This window comes from Odontesthes bonariensis, chromosome 8, assembly GCF_027942865.1.
Source record: "Odontesthes bonariensis isolate fOdoBon6 chromosome 8, fOdoBon6.hap1, whole genome shotgun sequence".
Taxonomy (NCBI): domain Eukaryota; kingdom Metazoa; phylum Chordata; class Actinopteri; order Atheriniformes; family Atherinopsidae; genus Odontesthes; species Odontesthes bonariensis.
Window position 1 is genome coordinate 25,102,430 of NC_134513.1, and position 14,369 is coordinate 25,116,798.

Consider the following 14,369-nt stretch of genomic DNA (forward strand, 5'->3'; position numbering starts at 1 on the left):
GTCCTCTAGATGGCCAGTGCCACACTGAACTTACCTTTACACAGGGGATGTTCCAGCTTGATTATTATGTTTTATTATATATAATATACAAAGACATAGGCGCAGTGTGCAGTTGCAACACTGACAGCAATGTCCAACACGTGTTAAAATGATGTAGCATAAAATAATAAGACACATACAAGGCAATTTAGGCACACAAAGATGTTAAAAGCAGTGGCTTAAGACAAGAAGCTAAAAACTTGGGGAAGAAAAAACCCCTACAGTCACGAGGTGAGCATCTAGAGGACGCGTGGTGTATTTCGGCACGCGTGCTCAAGCATTATACAGCGCGTCCCGTAAGGAGGAAAAGGGGCGCTTTTTACGGGTTTCCTTATACCACGCGTGATATAAGAAAACAGAACGCGATCGTTAAGATATATAGCGCGTGCTCTCGACGTGTGGATATGGCAGCTTTGGCTTGCGATAGTATAATGCTTGAGCACGCGTGCCGAAATACACCACGCGTCCTCTAGATGGCCAGTGCCACACTGAACTTACCTTTACACAGGGGATGTTACAGCTTGTTTATTATGTTTTATTATATATAATATACAAAGACATAGGCGCAGTGTGCAGTTGCAACACTGACAGCAATGTCCCACATGGTAAAATGATGCAGCATAAAATAATAAGACGCATACAAGGCAATTTAGGCACACAAAGATGTTAAAAGCAGTGGCTTAAGACAAGAAGCTAAAAACTTGGGGAAGAAAAAACACCCTATAGTCACGAGGTGAGCATCTAGAGGACGCGTGGTGTATTTCGGCACGCGTGCTCAAGCATTATACAGCGCGTCCCGTAAGGGGCGCTTTTTACGGGTGTCCTTATACCACGCGTGATATAAGAAAACAGAACGCGATCGTTAAGATATATAGCGTGTGCTCTCGACGTGTGGATATGACAGCTTTGGCTTGCAATACGACCGTGCCTCTCCGAAGCGCAGATGGCGTGACCGCAGTCTTTTCATGGGACAATCCTTAAGAAATGACACTTTGCTACAATGTAAAGTAGTGACTGTGCAGCTTGTATAACAGTGTAAGAATGTAAATTTGCTGTTCAGTACACAGCCATTAATACCTAAGCCACTGGCAACATAAGTAAGTACACAGGCTAAATGACGACATTACAGAGCTGGTGGATGGTAGAGACTTTGCGCTGCGCGTTCTCGTACTAGTTTCTATTGGGTCAGTCTCTCGCTTCCCGACTAGGCTTCTGTACTGCGGGAAGTGGGCGTGGTTTTGTCTAAACTGGGTTGGAAAAAGGATACACGCGTCCTGCTCCGCACGTTCGCGTTTCATGCTTGCCGTTGCTAGGCAACGTCACGCGCTTTGAAGAACTCTGCTTGCTCTGACGTAACAAAGGCGCTCATCTGTGACGTAGGTTTCTTTCTAAAGACATCTGAGACATAAAGTCTCATTTCAGCTGTTGGTCTGTCCACCGAACACAGAAGTATTTATCAGTTTGCAAACTTGGACTACTGAACAGGAAAATAATTATTATCACTTTAACTGAATCTGGAAACATGTTAGGATTGTTTGCTTGTGCTTCTCACCGGATTGCAAGAGGTCTCGGACTTTTCAATCCCCATCCACCCGTACCAATCCTCAACCCTGAAGTTGCACGACTCATAAAGCGGTATCAGGACAATGCTTCTTCCACAGGAACAGAAGGTCTGTTTAAAGTCAAACAGCCGGAGAATCAGTGTAACTTTAGTAAGGTTTATGACTATGCACAGGAAGGTTATTTTTCCATCAGCGTACCTGAGGAAGAAAGAATCACTGAATCAGAGGACACAGAGACCCCAAAGCCCCCTAAAGGAGGAGCTGTTTCACCTACAGTTCAAACTAAAGTTCCAGCTGCTGAGGATGACTCTCCTTCAACCAGTGGCCACAATTTAACCGCCAAACAAACAGTTCCAGAAGTCCAGCATGGAGAAGACAGGAACCAGCCTGCAGCTCCAACACATTTTAAAGAAGGAGCCTTCAGAGGATTAAGAAAGCTGCATCAGAAATCTGCCATTTCAAGAGGACTGGACTGCTTATCTCATGAGACATCTGATGATCCTTATGTGATGCACAGGTGGCATTTAGATAATGAGAATCTGAGACGTTCTGCAGATGTCAGAGATTCTCAACCTGTAGTTCAGAAAGAAGAAAAAAGTAAAGAATCAGAGGACACACACCAAAGCCCCCTAAAAGAGGAGCTGTTTCACCTACAGTTCAAACTAAAGTTCCAGCTGCTGAGGATGACTCTCCTTCAACCAGTGGCCACAATTTAACCGCCAAACAAACAGTTCCAGAAGTCCAGCATGGAGAACGTTGGGATGTTCTTGCAGGTGTTGATACGATGAGAGACCCAGCAGCCGATGCAAGGAATGAGGATGGTTTGTCCAGAAGCAGCTTGGCTCTGCATGAAGATCAGAATGGTTGGATCATCAGAAAGTCCCACCTGTTCTGCAGCAATATCAAAGCTGCGATTGACAGCACCAGAAGAAGAGTGAGGCTTTGGACGAACCGAGCCTGCACAAGAACTGCATCTGGTGTGGAGAGGATAGGACAAACACTTTTTTTCCTCTTCGGGAGAATCCATAATGTGTCTCCAGATGTAATTATGGTTTTACTTCTAGGTTGGCTGATGTTACTCAGTCTTCTTTTCAGAGGTCTTTTCGCTGCTTTTCATAAGATTCAAAGAATGATTTGCAAGATTTTTTACTGAACCCAGAGATGATCTTGCAGCTCCAAGAACCTGATATCAACCTGCTTATGTTTCTTAGTCACCATAGTTTCATGGACCTTCTTTAGACACACATTTGACAGAACTCTTAGAAACATTTTCAGCTGCTTTCATCCAGTCCAGCTCTGACTTTGACGCAGCTGTGACTGAGAACTGCAGCTTTCCACAAGACGACTAAAAGAGACTTTATTCACTAAATTCACGAGACAAAACATTTTCCCTCCCACGGCTGCTCCTGTGGGGGTGAAATTTCTGCTTCCATCCCCACAGAATAATGCTTTGAATCTAACTCAGGAAAAGTCATGTAAACATACAGAAACACCCAGATATCTTTAAAATTTTACCTCTTTTTAAAAAAATGCTTTGAATCTAACTCTGATTATAAATGTTGAGAGGACCAGGCGTCCACTAAACATATAAGAAGAGTTAAGAATTCAGGAAAAGTCATGAAAACATACAGAAACAACCAGATATCTTTAAATTTTTTACCTCTTTTTAAAAAAAATCTAATTTTTATTCTATAATTAGATGTGAACATATAATTTACAATTTAAAAAAAAAAAAATATATATATATATATATATATATATATATAAATAAGAAATGTATTTGTCCATATGTTTAATTAACATTTCATTTCTGGATTTAAACATTGTCACATTGTCCAGGCCCCTGCTGGACCCGTGGAGCCTGACTATGTAAACCGAACATTTTTCCATATCCTAAATGTACAGGTACACTTGGGGATGTCACGCCCAGAGACTCATGTTTTTAGTTTTCATGTTTAGGTTATGTTTTTGTGTTCAGTTCATGTCCAGGTTTTGAGTTTTAGGTTTTGCCATTAGTTCATTCCCCTCACCTGTTCATTCCCCACCAGCTGCACCCACTCACTTAATCACTCACTCCCTATTTAGTTTCCTGCCTCCCCTTTCAGTTTGCTGGATCTTTGTTACTGTTACTGTTGATGTTGCTGTTAGTTGTGATGCCACGTTTCCATCAAAGTTAAGTATTTATTATCTATGCCATGTTAAGTGTTTTGTTTTGTTTTTCCAAGTATTTATTTAAGTCAAGTATTTTGAATCCGGCTTTGCCGCGCCTTTTGTTTTGTACTTTGTTTTTTTTGTTAATAAATCACCCTTTTCTTTGAAAGTCCGCATCCGTGTCCTCCCCTACTACACCACACCCTGACAGAAAGATCCAGCCAAAAATGGACGCGGCGGACGAGAACGCCTTTTGGAAGCTGGTGGGGAGGTTCTGGGGCTGCTTGGCACGGGACGACACCGCCTGGCAGCAATTAAACGTGGCTGAAGACCTGGTGGACTTCTTTTTAAACAAACAGGTCCTCCAGCACTTGCCGGATGTGGCAGACATCTGGGCGGAGGTCATGAGCGTGCAGCGCTCAGCAACCCAGGACATTTTTGGCTTGGAGACACATGAGGTAACCCTGCTGTACAGCTTCTCCTCAGCCACAGTCACCAGAGCCCCGGCAGTTCCAGTGCCGGCCCCGGCAGTTCCAGTGCCGGCCCCGGCAGTTCCAGTGCCGGCCCCGGCAGTTCCAGTGCCGGCCCCGGCAGTTCCAGTGCCGGCCCCGGCCCCAGCCGTTCCAGAGCCGGCCCCGGCCCCAGCCGTTCCAGAGCCGGCCCCGGCCCCAGCCGTTCCAGAGCCGGCCCCGGCCCCAGCCGTTCCAGAGGCTTTAGAGCCTGTCCACGACCAAGAGGCCACAAGGCCTGTCCACGAGGCTTTAGAGCCTGACCACGACCACGAGGCCACAGGGCCTGACCAAGAGACCTCCGGGCCTGACCATTAGGCGGCAGAGCCCGACATGGACTCACTAGTTCGAGCCCCTCCCTCCCACCCCCAGACCTTGGGGATGTCTGGGATCCATCCCTTAAAGGGGGGGCTCCCCCCCCCGTCGGAGGTCCGTCCGACCGTGGGACGGTCCCCACCTCCTACTGCCACGCCACGGGATGTCTGGCCGCCCGCCAGACCACCGCCTCCTGCTGCCACGCCACGGGATGTCTGGCCGCCCGCCAGACCACCGCTTCCTGCTGCCACGCCACGGGATGTCTGGCCGCCCGCCAGACCACCGCTTCCTGCTGCCACGCCACGGGATGTCTGGCCGCCCGCCAGACCACCGCTTCCTGCTGCCACGCCACGGGATGTCTGGCCGCCCGCCAGACCACCGCCGTCTCCTGCCGCCACGCCGACGGAAGTCTGGGCGTCCGCCAGACCACCGCCGTCTCCTGCCGCCACGCCGACGGAAGTCTGGGCGTCCGCCAGACCACCGCCGTCTCCTGCCGCCACGCCGACGGAAGTCTGGGCGTCCGCCAGACCACCGCCGTCTCCTGCCGCCACGCCGACGGAAGTCTGGGCGTCCGCCAGACCACCGCCGTCTCCTGCCGCCACGCCGACGGAAGTCTGGGCGTCCGCCAGACCACCGCCTGTTCCGGCTACGCCGTCTGCGGTCTGGGCGTCCGCCAGACCACCGCCTGTTCCGGCTACGCCGTCTGCGGTCTGGGCGTCCGCCAGACCACCGCCTGTTCCGGCTACGCCGTCTGCGGTCTGGGCGTCCGCCAGACCACCGCCTGTTCCGGCTACGCCGTCTGGGCGTCCGCCAGACCACCGCCTGTTCCGGCTACGCCGTCTGGGCGTCCGCCAGACCACCGCCTGTTCCGGCTACGCCGTCTGGGCGTCCGCCAGACCACCGCCTGTTCCGGCTACGCCGTCTGGGCGTCCGCCAGACCACCGCCTGTTCCGGCTACGCCGTCTGGGCGTCCGCCAGACCACCGCCTGTTCCGGCTACGCCGTCTGGGCGTCTGCCAGACCACTGCCTCCTGCTGCCCGAAGCCGGTACCACGCCCGTTTCTGGTTCCCCGACCGGCTTCGAGCCCCTCCCTCCCACCCTTGGACTTTTGTGGGATGTCTGGGATCCACCCCTTGAGGGGGGGGGCTCTGTCACGCCCAGAGACTCATGTTTTTAGTTTTCATGTTTAGGTTATGTTTTTGTGTTCAGTTCATGTCCAGGTTTTGAGTTTTAGGTTTTGCCATTAGTTCATTCCCCTCACCTGTTCATTCCCCACCAGCTGCACCCACTCACTTAATCACTCACTCCCTATTTAGTTTCCTGCCTCCCCTTTCAGTTTGCTGGATCTTTGTTACTGTTACTGTTGATGTTGCTGTTAGTTGTGATGCCACGTTTCCATCAAAGTTAAGTATTTATTATCTATGCCATGTTAAGTGTTTTGTTTTGTTTTTCCAAGTATTTATTTAAGTCAAGTATTTTGAATCCGGCTTTGCCGCGCCTTTTGCTTTGTACTTTGTTTTTTTTTGTTAATAAATCACCCTTTTCTTAAGTCCGCATCCGTGTCCTCCCCTTCTACACCACACCTGACAGGGGATAATTGTCCATAGACTCTGAACTGGATTTCTCATTTTGAAAAATACCACATCAACCCCTTTGAGTAATGCTGAGCAATGTTACATTTATGCCCTGTGACACCTCATCATTGACTCCTATCCTCCGTGCATACAGATGATCTGTGATGGAGGTCATTTCATTTCCAACATTGAGGCTAAATGGCCGGGATCAGTTCATGATTCTTGGATCTTCCGAGCATCCTCACTGGCACAGAGGTTTGCACAAGGTGCAAGAATTTTACTAACCTGAAGGAGTGTACTTTTGAAGTAAGGTGTAGCATAGGCAGAATTTTGGTAATGTAATGAGAGGTCAGGTGTAGAGGTCATCTTAAGGAATTTAAAGTGCTTGTCATACTTTATTATAGTTAGCCATATAAGGCACATATTGCATCAAATTGCCTAAAGTCTTAACACATGTATATCCATCCAACATTTCTCTTATTCTGCAGGAGAGTTCAATGGTGTCCTGCTTGGGGACAGGCTATGCATGCTGGCCGTACCTCCTCACGCCATATCCTGATCCAGGAACAAGGGCATGCACATGCTAAAACAAGGGCACGGATAGAAATGACCTTTGGCCAAATTACATACAGGATCATTGCTTAAAGTTCTCAGGCACCATGGCTGACTTCTGACAGAGCCATCTTAAATTAATAGTATACTTCATATTTTATACATTTTGTCTTGTGGACAACTTTTCAGGCTCAAGTCTTTTCTTCGTTGAGTTCTAGTGCCTGAAAGGACTCAGTTTCTCCTGATACAGTGAGGGACCTGTACAGGGACACATATTTCCTTTGATCCTTATTGTTGTGACCTTTGACTTAGAACTTCTTTTCATAATTTAGCATTGACAGTAGCAGTTTAAGTCAGAGCAAGTGTAAGAAGGCTAAATAGACAGAGATGATTTATAACTTTCCACACGTTTAGCTCATGGTACCCCACTGTGAATATAAATGTAAAAAACACATTTCTAACACGTTGCATGAACTGTACAAAAATGACAAGTTTGAGTTCAAGTTGTGTTGAATTGTTTAATTATTATTACATGTTTCTCAAGCTGTGGAGAGAAAACAGAATTAAATACAGTTCACAACACGAAATTCTCCTTTATCTGAATTTATACTAACATCCCTCTCCAGTTTCATAATCTCTAGCTTGATCTTTTTTATTTTCAGTTTCTTCCATATCTAGTTTGGTGCTCTCTTTATTGGACAAACACATTTCTTCAAAGGCTACTTACCACTCTGAAATATTTTCCTGTACTTTACCTTCACCTGCTGCCAGGTACGCTTTTGGCTGTTAAGATAGCTCCTGTTGAGATGTAACAGTGAAAAATTAATATGTGGGTCACACACACAGGATAATATAGTCACAAAGTATGATGATGCGTGTCGATTATTGGGTTATTAATGAAGTGAGCAGGGCCAGTATATTTGTGCTGTACATCTCATACAGAGACAATTCAACATGCTTTATGTAAACAAATTATAACACAAAGAGGAGAGCATAACTACATGAGGACAGTAAAATGAATGTCAATGGTATGAAACTTTCATAACTTACGCATTTAGTTTGTCTGCAGTTGTTAGCCGTGCCGTTTCTTCGCTTTATTGATCGCAGCTGTATTACCATTTCTGGTTATGACACTTTTAAAATCCTCATACAGCTCCATCAGCATTATTTGTTCAGTTGCCGAAAAAATAACAGCGCTTGTCTTGCTCTCATTTTCACACAGATCTCCGTTTTTCCACCATCCACTCGTCAGGGCTTCTTACGTTCCTCGTGCACTCGCACTAAGCTAGGCTATGTAAGCCTCGCTTGGATTAGCCTCACCGAGATGCAGCTAAAATATCTTCGAGGAACGACTTGAGGCCAGAGGCACGGGAACACATTTTCGGCAGGGGGTGCTGTTGGTGGGTGGCGAACTTTTGAAGGGGGGGTCTGGGAAATTGCATCTAAAAATTTTTTTTTTTTAGATGCAATTTCCTCAATTTTAGGGCATGGCAAATTCCATCTGACTCACTCCTTCAGAATCCACCAAAGAGTTGGTACACACAACACAATCATTTCTGTAGCAATCAGAATCAATGGTAGCAACTCATGAACTCGCTCTTGCCAGCACTACCTACGGCACTGAAAATAGCAATTAAACACAAAGCACTCGGCGGTGCTATACATGAAAATAGCTATAGTGTTCCCACGACACTCTCCTCAGTATTCTGCGAAGGGCTGGCAGCAGTGCTAACAGGGATCACATCGGTATCAGCGGCAGCTACCTTGTCCTGACGCTCCAGTGCTTGGTATTCTTCGTCCGATGCGTTGGGCTGTGGATTACTGATCTTCAAAAGTTTGGGATTGAGGAGGCTTTGAAAAAAAGACGAAATTCTCTTCTGCGACATGTTTGCTACTCTTATTGAAACGTTCTACTCAGCGGGCTCGCAGGTTTTGTTTCGAGGAATCTCAATCACGTCAGGACAAAAGAAAATCTGATTGGCCACACAACAAATTTTATTTATTTAAATATTTATTTATTATTTTAAGAGCTAAGATATTGCCATCCCACTTCATGTACACAATATATAATATCAGCAGAGCGGAAAACAACAGTTTGAAATAAATAAATAGCCGTAGCTTTATTTTCATGTCAGTTTCAAAGCTCCGCCACCAGGGGGTGCTGCCGCACCTCCCGCACCCCCAGTTCCCGCGCCACTGCTTGAGGCTTAAACGGGAGATGGCGCTAGTTCAAGCGACGCTTTCCGGCTATAGCCTGGCTTTCTTTAGCTACTTTCTAGGAATACCCCCCTGGTGGTGCTCGTGTGAGTGTTGTATACAAATGGATACCGAGGAGGAGAGTTTATGTTGCAAGGAGTGGGACATTTTACAGGCCCAGGACAACGGACAGTGTGTCACACGGACAGAGGGATTTCCTCATCTGATTCACCCAGAAGTGCTGCAGATGGTGTTTTACATCCCTAAAATAAATTGGAAGAAGAGACCAACACCAGAAGGTCCCGATGGAAACTGAGTGAGTTATTTCATATAATAACACTGTTCGAGCTAACGCTGCTTATTTTCAGAGGTGTCAAAAGTAAAAGTACTTTTGTTTTGTAATTACAACAGTAGCACATGATATTACATAGCTGTTACAGCATGTACGCCATAATGAGAGACTGTGTTGTTACTGGAAAACACTAAAAACCTAACAAGGACCCACAACAAACTCAACCCAATCAGTGCAGAATCAGCTGATTGTAAGACAAGTACACTGGTCTACTTTTTACTCAGATTAATTACTTGTGTTGGAAGGGAACTCTTGACACCTCTGCTTATTTTGCTACACATAGACAGTTTGCTGTGCTGAGAAAATAACCAAACCTTTGCTATTTGTTTATCTTTCTTCAGTCAATGTAGGCTTGTAGCATACCGTGCTGTCTAAAAGGAGAACGACTAGGCCTAGGAAACAGGAGGGTATTGCCCAGCTGTATAGTCGGAGCGATTAGACAACGATACCCATCCTCCACTGGAAATTACAGCGGCTTCAGAGGTGCAGAGGACATCTTTTGAAACTGTATTGCCAGGAGCCTACTTATAGCTAAAACACTGGGATGCTTTTGAAGGTCAAGTTATTTATTCTTTTACTTCAGCACGCTCGTTATGACCAAAATATAATACAAAACAAAAGTCTTTTCGTGTTTTCATTTGAAAGGCAAATTACAGTAAAAAAGAAAAGAAAAAGAACTCAATGTGCAAATATTAGCCTAAAAAAGTAAAATGTTCACAGTATGCCTTGTACACATGTAAATACTGTTTTGTGATTTGATTGTTCATAAGGAATGTTTATACTAACATTGTAATTTGTTGTACACTATTTTTTCTATATTTACTATTTTATGCAAGTTGCAGAAATGAAAAGACATAGAGAAAGTCATTCAACTTACTTCTAACACATTTTCTTTTTTTTTTGTATTTATATTTTATTGTTTTTCCAGGGGAAGGGGAAGTGGGGAGCAACACATATTAAGAACAGAACTATACAGGGAGTTTGTCACATACATATACATACAATAGGGTACATTTATATTATATAATCATATTAATAAGGTCGAGCTGTTTGGCCACTTGGCTGGGACAAAGAAATACCATTTCAGCCATTGCTCTAAAAAGAGTTCCATTTTTTGGTTAACATAGGCTGTTATTTGTTCCATCTTGTGTATTTCCACCACAATGTCTCTCCACATATCAAGTGTTGGGCTTTCTGGCTGTAGCCATTTCCTCGTAATGGCTTTTTTGCTGGCCACCAGCAGAAGGTTCATTAAGTATTTGTCCACTTTCAGCCAGTCTTGAGGAACACATCTTAGATACAACGTCTTAAAGTCCAGTGGCAAATCTTCTCTAAAGATATCTTGTAATGAATTATGTATTTCTGACCAAAAACCTTGAATTTTTGGGCATTCCCAAAAAACATGGTGGTGATTTGCAAATTGTTGACCACATTGTCTCCAGCAGACGGGGGTGGTGTCACTGAATTTAGATTTCTGGGATGGAGTAATAAAGTATCTGATGAAGTTCTTCCAGTTAAATTCCCGCCAGGTCATTGAACTGGAGCATTTCCATTGATATTGCCATATTCTTTTCCATTCTTCATCTGATATTTCATTTCCTGTTTCCCTTTCCCATTTTGCTTTAATATATGTTGTGGAGTGAGTGTTGAACTGTGATAGGCAGTTATACGTGGCTGATATAATACCTTTACTTAGGTTTGAATTGTATGCTCTTCTGAACAGTTCAATAAAGTTGTGATTTATCTCTGTTATATTTTTAACCTTTGTGTTAACATAATGTCGCAGCTGTAGGTATCTGAAAAAGTCTTGCTTATCTAATAGGTGCTTTTCCTGTAACATCTCAAAACTGAACATTGAGTTATCCTTCATAATGGTACATAAAGCTGTTATTCCTTTTGCTGTCCATATTTGGAATCTATTATCCATTGTATTTGGTGTAAAATCAGAATCATATGAGCACCATTTCAGAGGGAGCAAGTCTCCCTCTAATTTATACATTTTCAGCATATTTTTCCACACTTTCAAAGTAAATTTTACCCATGGGTTATCTGTTTTGTGTATGTAGTGTTTTAATTTGGAATCTGCTACAACTGCTTGTATAGGGATGGGAAGCAGCCTGTCTTCAATGTCTTTCCATTGTGCAAGGTATGATGGGTTGCACCAGCATAATATTGTTCTTATCTGAGCCGCAAAGTAATATTCTTTAAGAGATGGTAAGGCCCAACCTCCCTTTTCTTTCTTTAGTTGTAATGTTTTGAGGTGGACCCTTGGTCTCTTCCCCTGCCATATATATCTAGACAACATTTTGTCCCATTCATTAAATTGACTCTGGGATATTTCTATTGGCAGAGTCTGGAATAAATACAGCAACCTTGGTAGTATGTTCATTTTTATGGATTGTATCCTTGAGCTGAAGCTATGAAAGGGAATGAGGTTCCACCTTGAAATGTCCTCTTTAATCTTTTTATCTAGAGGGGAGTAGTTATAATCTGATAGTTTGGAAAGATCTTTTGGAATAGTGATACCCAGGTACTTAATATGTTTTGTTTGCCATGGCCATGGGTATTTGGTCTTTATCTCAACTGGTATATCATAGTTATAAGATAATACTTGGGTCTTGCTTACATTGACCTTGTACCCTGACAGTTCCCCATACTTCTCCAGTGCTACCATTAGTTGGGGCAAAGAGTGTGTTGGGTCACTGAGATAGGTTATCACATCATCTGCATAACAAGCTATCTTCTGTTCTCTTTCTGCAAGATTTATACCTTTGATTTCTGAGTTTTGTCTTATATATTGAGCAAGTGGTTCAAGAAAAAGTGCAAACAATAGTGGTGACCAAGCGCATCCTTGTCTTGTTCCCCTCTCTAGGGTAAAACTATTAGAGAGATGACCATTAACTTTGACCCTTGCTGTAGGGTTATCATATATTGTTTGTATGGTGTTGATGATCTTATTGTGGAAATTAAATCTGTGTAGGACTCTGTATAGAAAGGCCCAGGAGACCGAGTCAAAAGCTTTCTCTGCGTCTATACTAACCATTATTGCCTCCATTTTGGTCTTAATTACGTGGCTAAGAATGTGTAAGGTCCGTCTTATGTTATCTTGTGTTTGGCGCTGGTGTATAAAACCTGTCTGATCATTGTGGATCTAACACATTTTCAACAGCTGTGCTGTGTGCAGTCAAAGTCAATGCAGTATCACCCATATCCTGGGATTCACAGAAAGAGTACAGATGCAATATTATGTTTACAGTTCCAGTAATGAATTCAAGTTTTGAATGTAACTACAAGTGGTTCTGTGGAAGAGCTAAAAGTAGAGAAGACATTGAACTTACTTGTGACGCATCTTCACCAGTGTCAGATGATGGAGTAGCATCAAAGCCCTGTAATAATAAGAACAATAAATATACATATACAACCCTTACGAAAAACCACTATAGAAAAACTAAAGGATTTCGGTAGTAATCTATAATATTTCTATGGTGTTCTGTAATACCTTTACAGAATACTGTACCTACCTCTAATACCTTTATTGCCCTATGAGCAAATATGTGCGAGAATAAGTGCACTCAGTGTTTTCTCTGTTACCTATTTAAGTCACACAAACATTCTATACAGCTTGCCTTTGGTATTGCGGATTTGGATGTTATCAGCAGGTGAGATGAAAGACTTTTAGTTCTTCAAAAAATGCTTTCAATGCAATTATTTTATCATTTGTTATATGCTACAATGACTCGACGTGATAGAACTTACTCATTCAAGTCTCTCATCTTTTTGTATAGCTTGAGTGTAGGCAGTATGGGAAAGCCAAGATCACTGTGCAACATCAGCTTAATTTTGGATTTTTTTACCAGTAACAGACTGGTAAAATCCTCTGATTTAATAGCATCCCATTCAGAGGATTTCTGACATGGAGTACAAGTAGCAAAGTACTTAGCAGCTTTCACCATGTGTTTATTTGGTTAGTACTTAGTACAGTGCTCTTGATTTCTTTACAGTAATGACAGCATATAACTAAACAAGACAACCACGAAGGGACTCGAACCCTCAATCTTCTGATCCGAAGTCAGACGCCTTGTCCGTTAGGCCACATGGTCTCACCTGAGTCATCCGGCCGGTACAGGGGTGGTCTGCTGCCAAGTGTGAAACAGCCAGGAATAAAATTGTACCTCCAAGTCTGAGGCTCTGATCCTTAGTTGGAAAAGGGTTGAGGGCCCTCTTCTTGCTTAGAACCAGTTGCTGCCTCAAGTGGAAGAGTTTAGGGATCAGACCATTTTGACCACAACTGGAGGATCTCGTTCTACCAGTCGATCTTCCTTCCAACGCTCACCTCTGGTCACTCCTTATGAGTGGTGACTAAATGAATGAGATTGCGAATGCATAAGGGCTGAAATCGTTTTCCACTGTGTGGTGATTAGGCTCACCCTCTTGGATCAGTGTGATAAGCGTAGTCATCTGGAATACGCTGAGAGTACAGTCTCTGCCGCTCTTCTTTGAATGAAGCCAGATCAGGCGGTATGGGCATCTGGTCAGAATATCATGTAGATTCCCCCCAGGGGAGATATTTTGGATCAGTTGCACGGTGAGGAGGCCTGAGGGAAGGTCCAGGACTCACAAGAAATAAACCATGCTGTTCTTGCATTGGTATTTCTGTGTGTCCACCCGAGAAGAGGTGTAGATTTCTCTTCCTGCTTCTGAAGAGTGCAGACGTGTCTCTGCTTCCTCCTGCTGCTTATTGCTTTATTTGCTTTTAAATCATTTTATTTCTTTCCACAAATCTTGGATATAATTTTATTCTTTTTCTTTTAAGTGAACCAAGACTTTTTTTAATCATTTTTATCAAAAAGTCTTCTGGAAACTGTTGTGTGGAAATTCCGTTGCAGCTTCCTGCTTTTGGAGGAGCTCAGCTAACTGAAACTAATTAGCAGCAAGATGCCTCCCTTTTCCACTGACGATTACCACAAGCTACTCCAGAAGATAGCAATACTGGAAACAAAAATGTATCGGCTTGAAGTGAACGTGGAGATAAATGGACAACATGGGAATGAAACTACTCTGCCAGTATCCCAAAACACTGAAAGGGAGCAGGCTAACCGGAAGCTAACTGGCACCACCG

General features: G+C 43.9%; 1 non-coding gene across 1 annotated transcript; it reads right to left on the minus strand.

Moving 5' to 3' along the window:
- Positions 1–13,277: 13,277 nt before the first annotated feature.
- trnar-ucg (transfer RNA arginine (anticodon UCG)) lies at positions 13,278–13,350 on the minus strand. Its single transcript has one exon. It is a non-coding gene; the product is annotated as a tRNA-Arg (tRNA).
- Between the last annotated feature and the right edge of the window lie 1,019 nt (positions 13,351–14,369).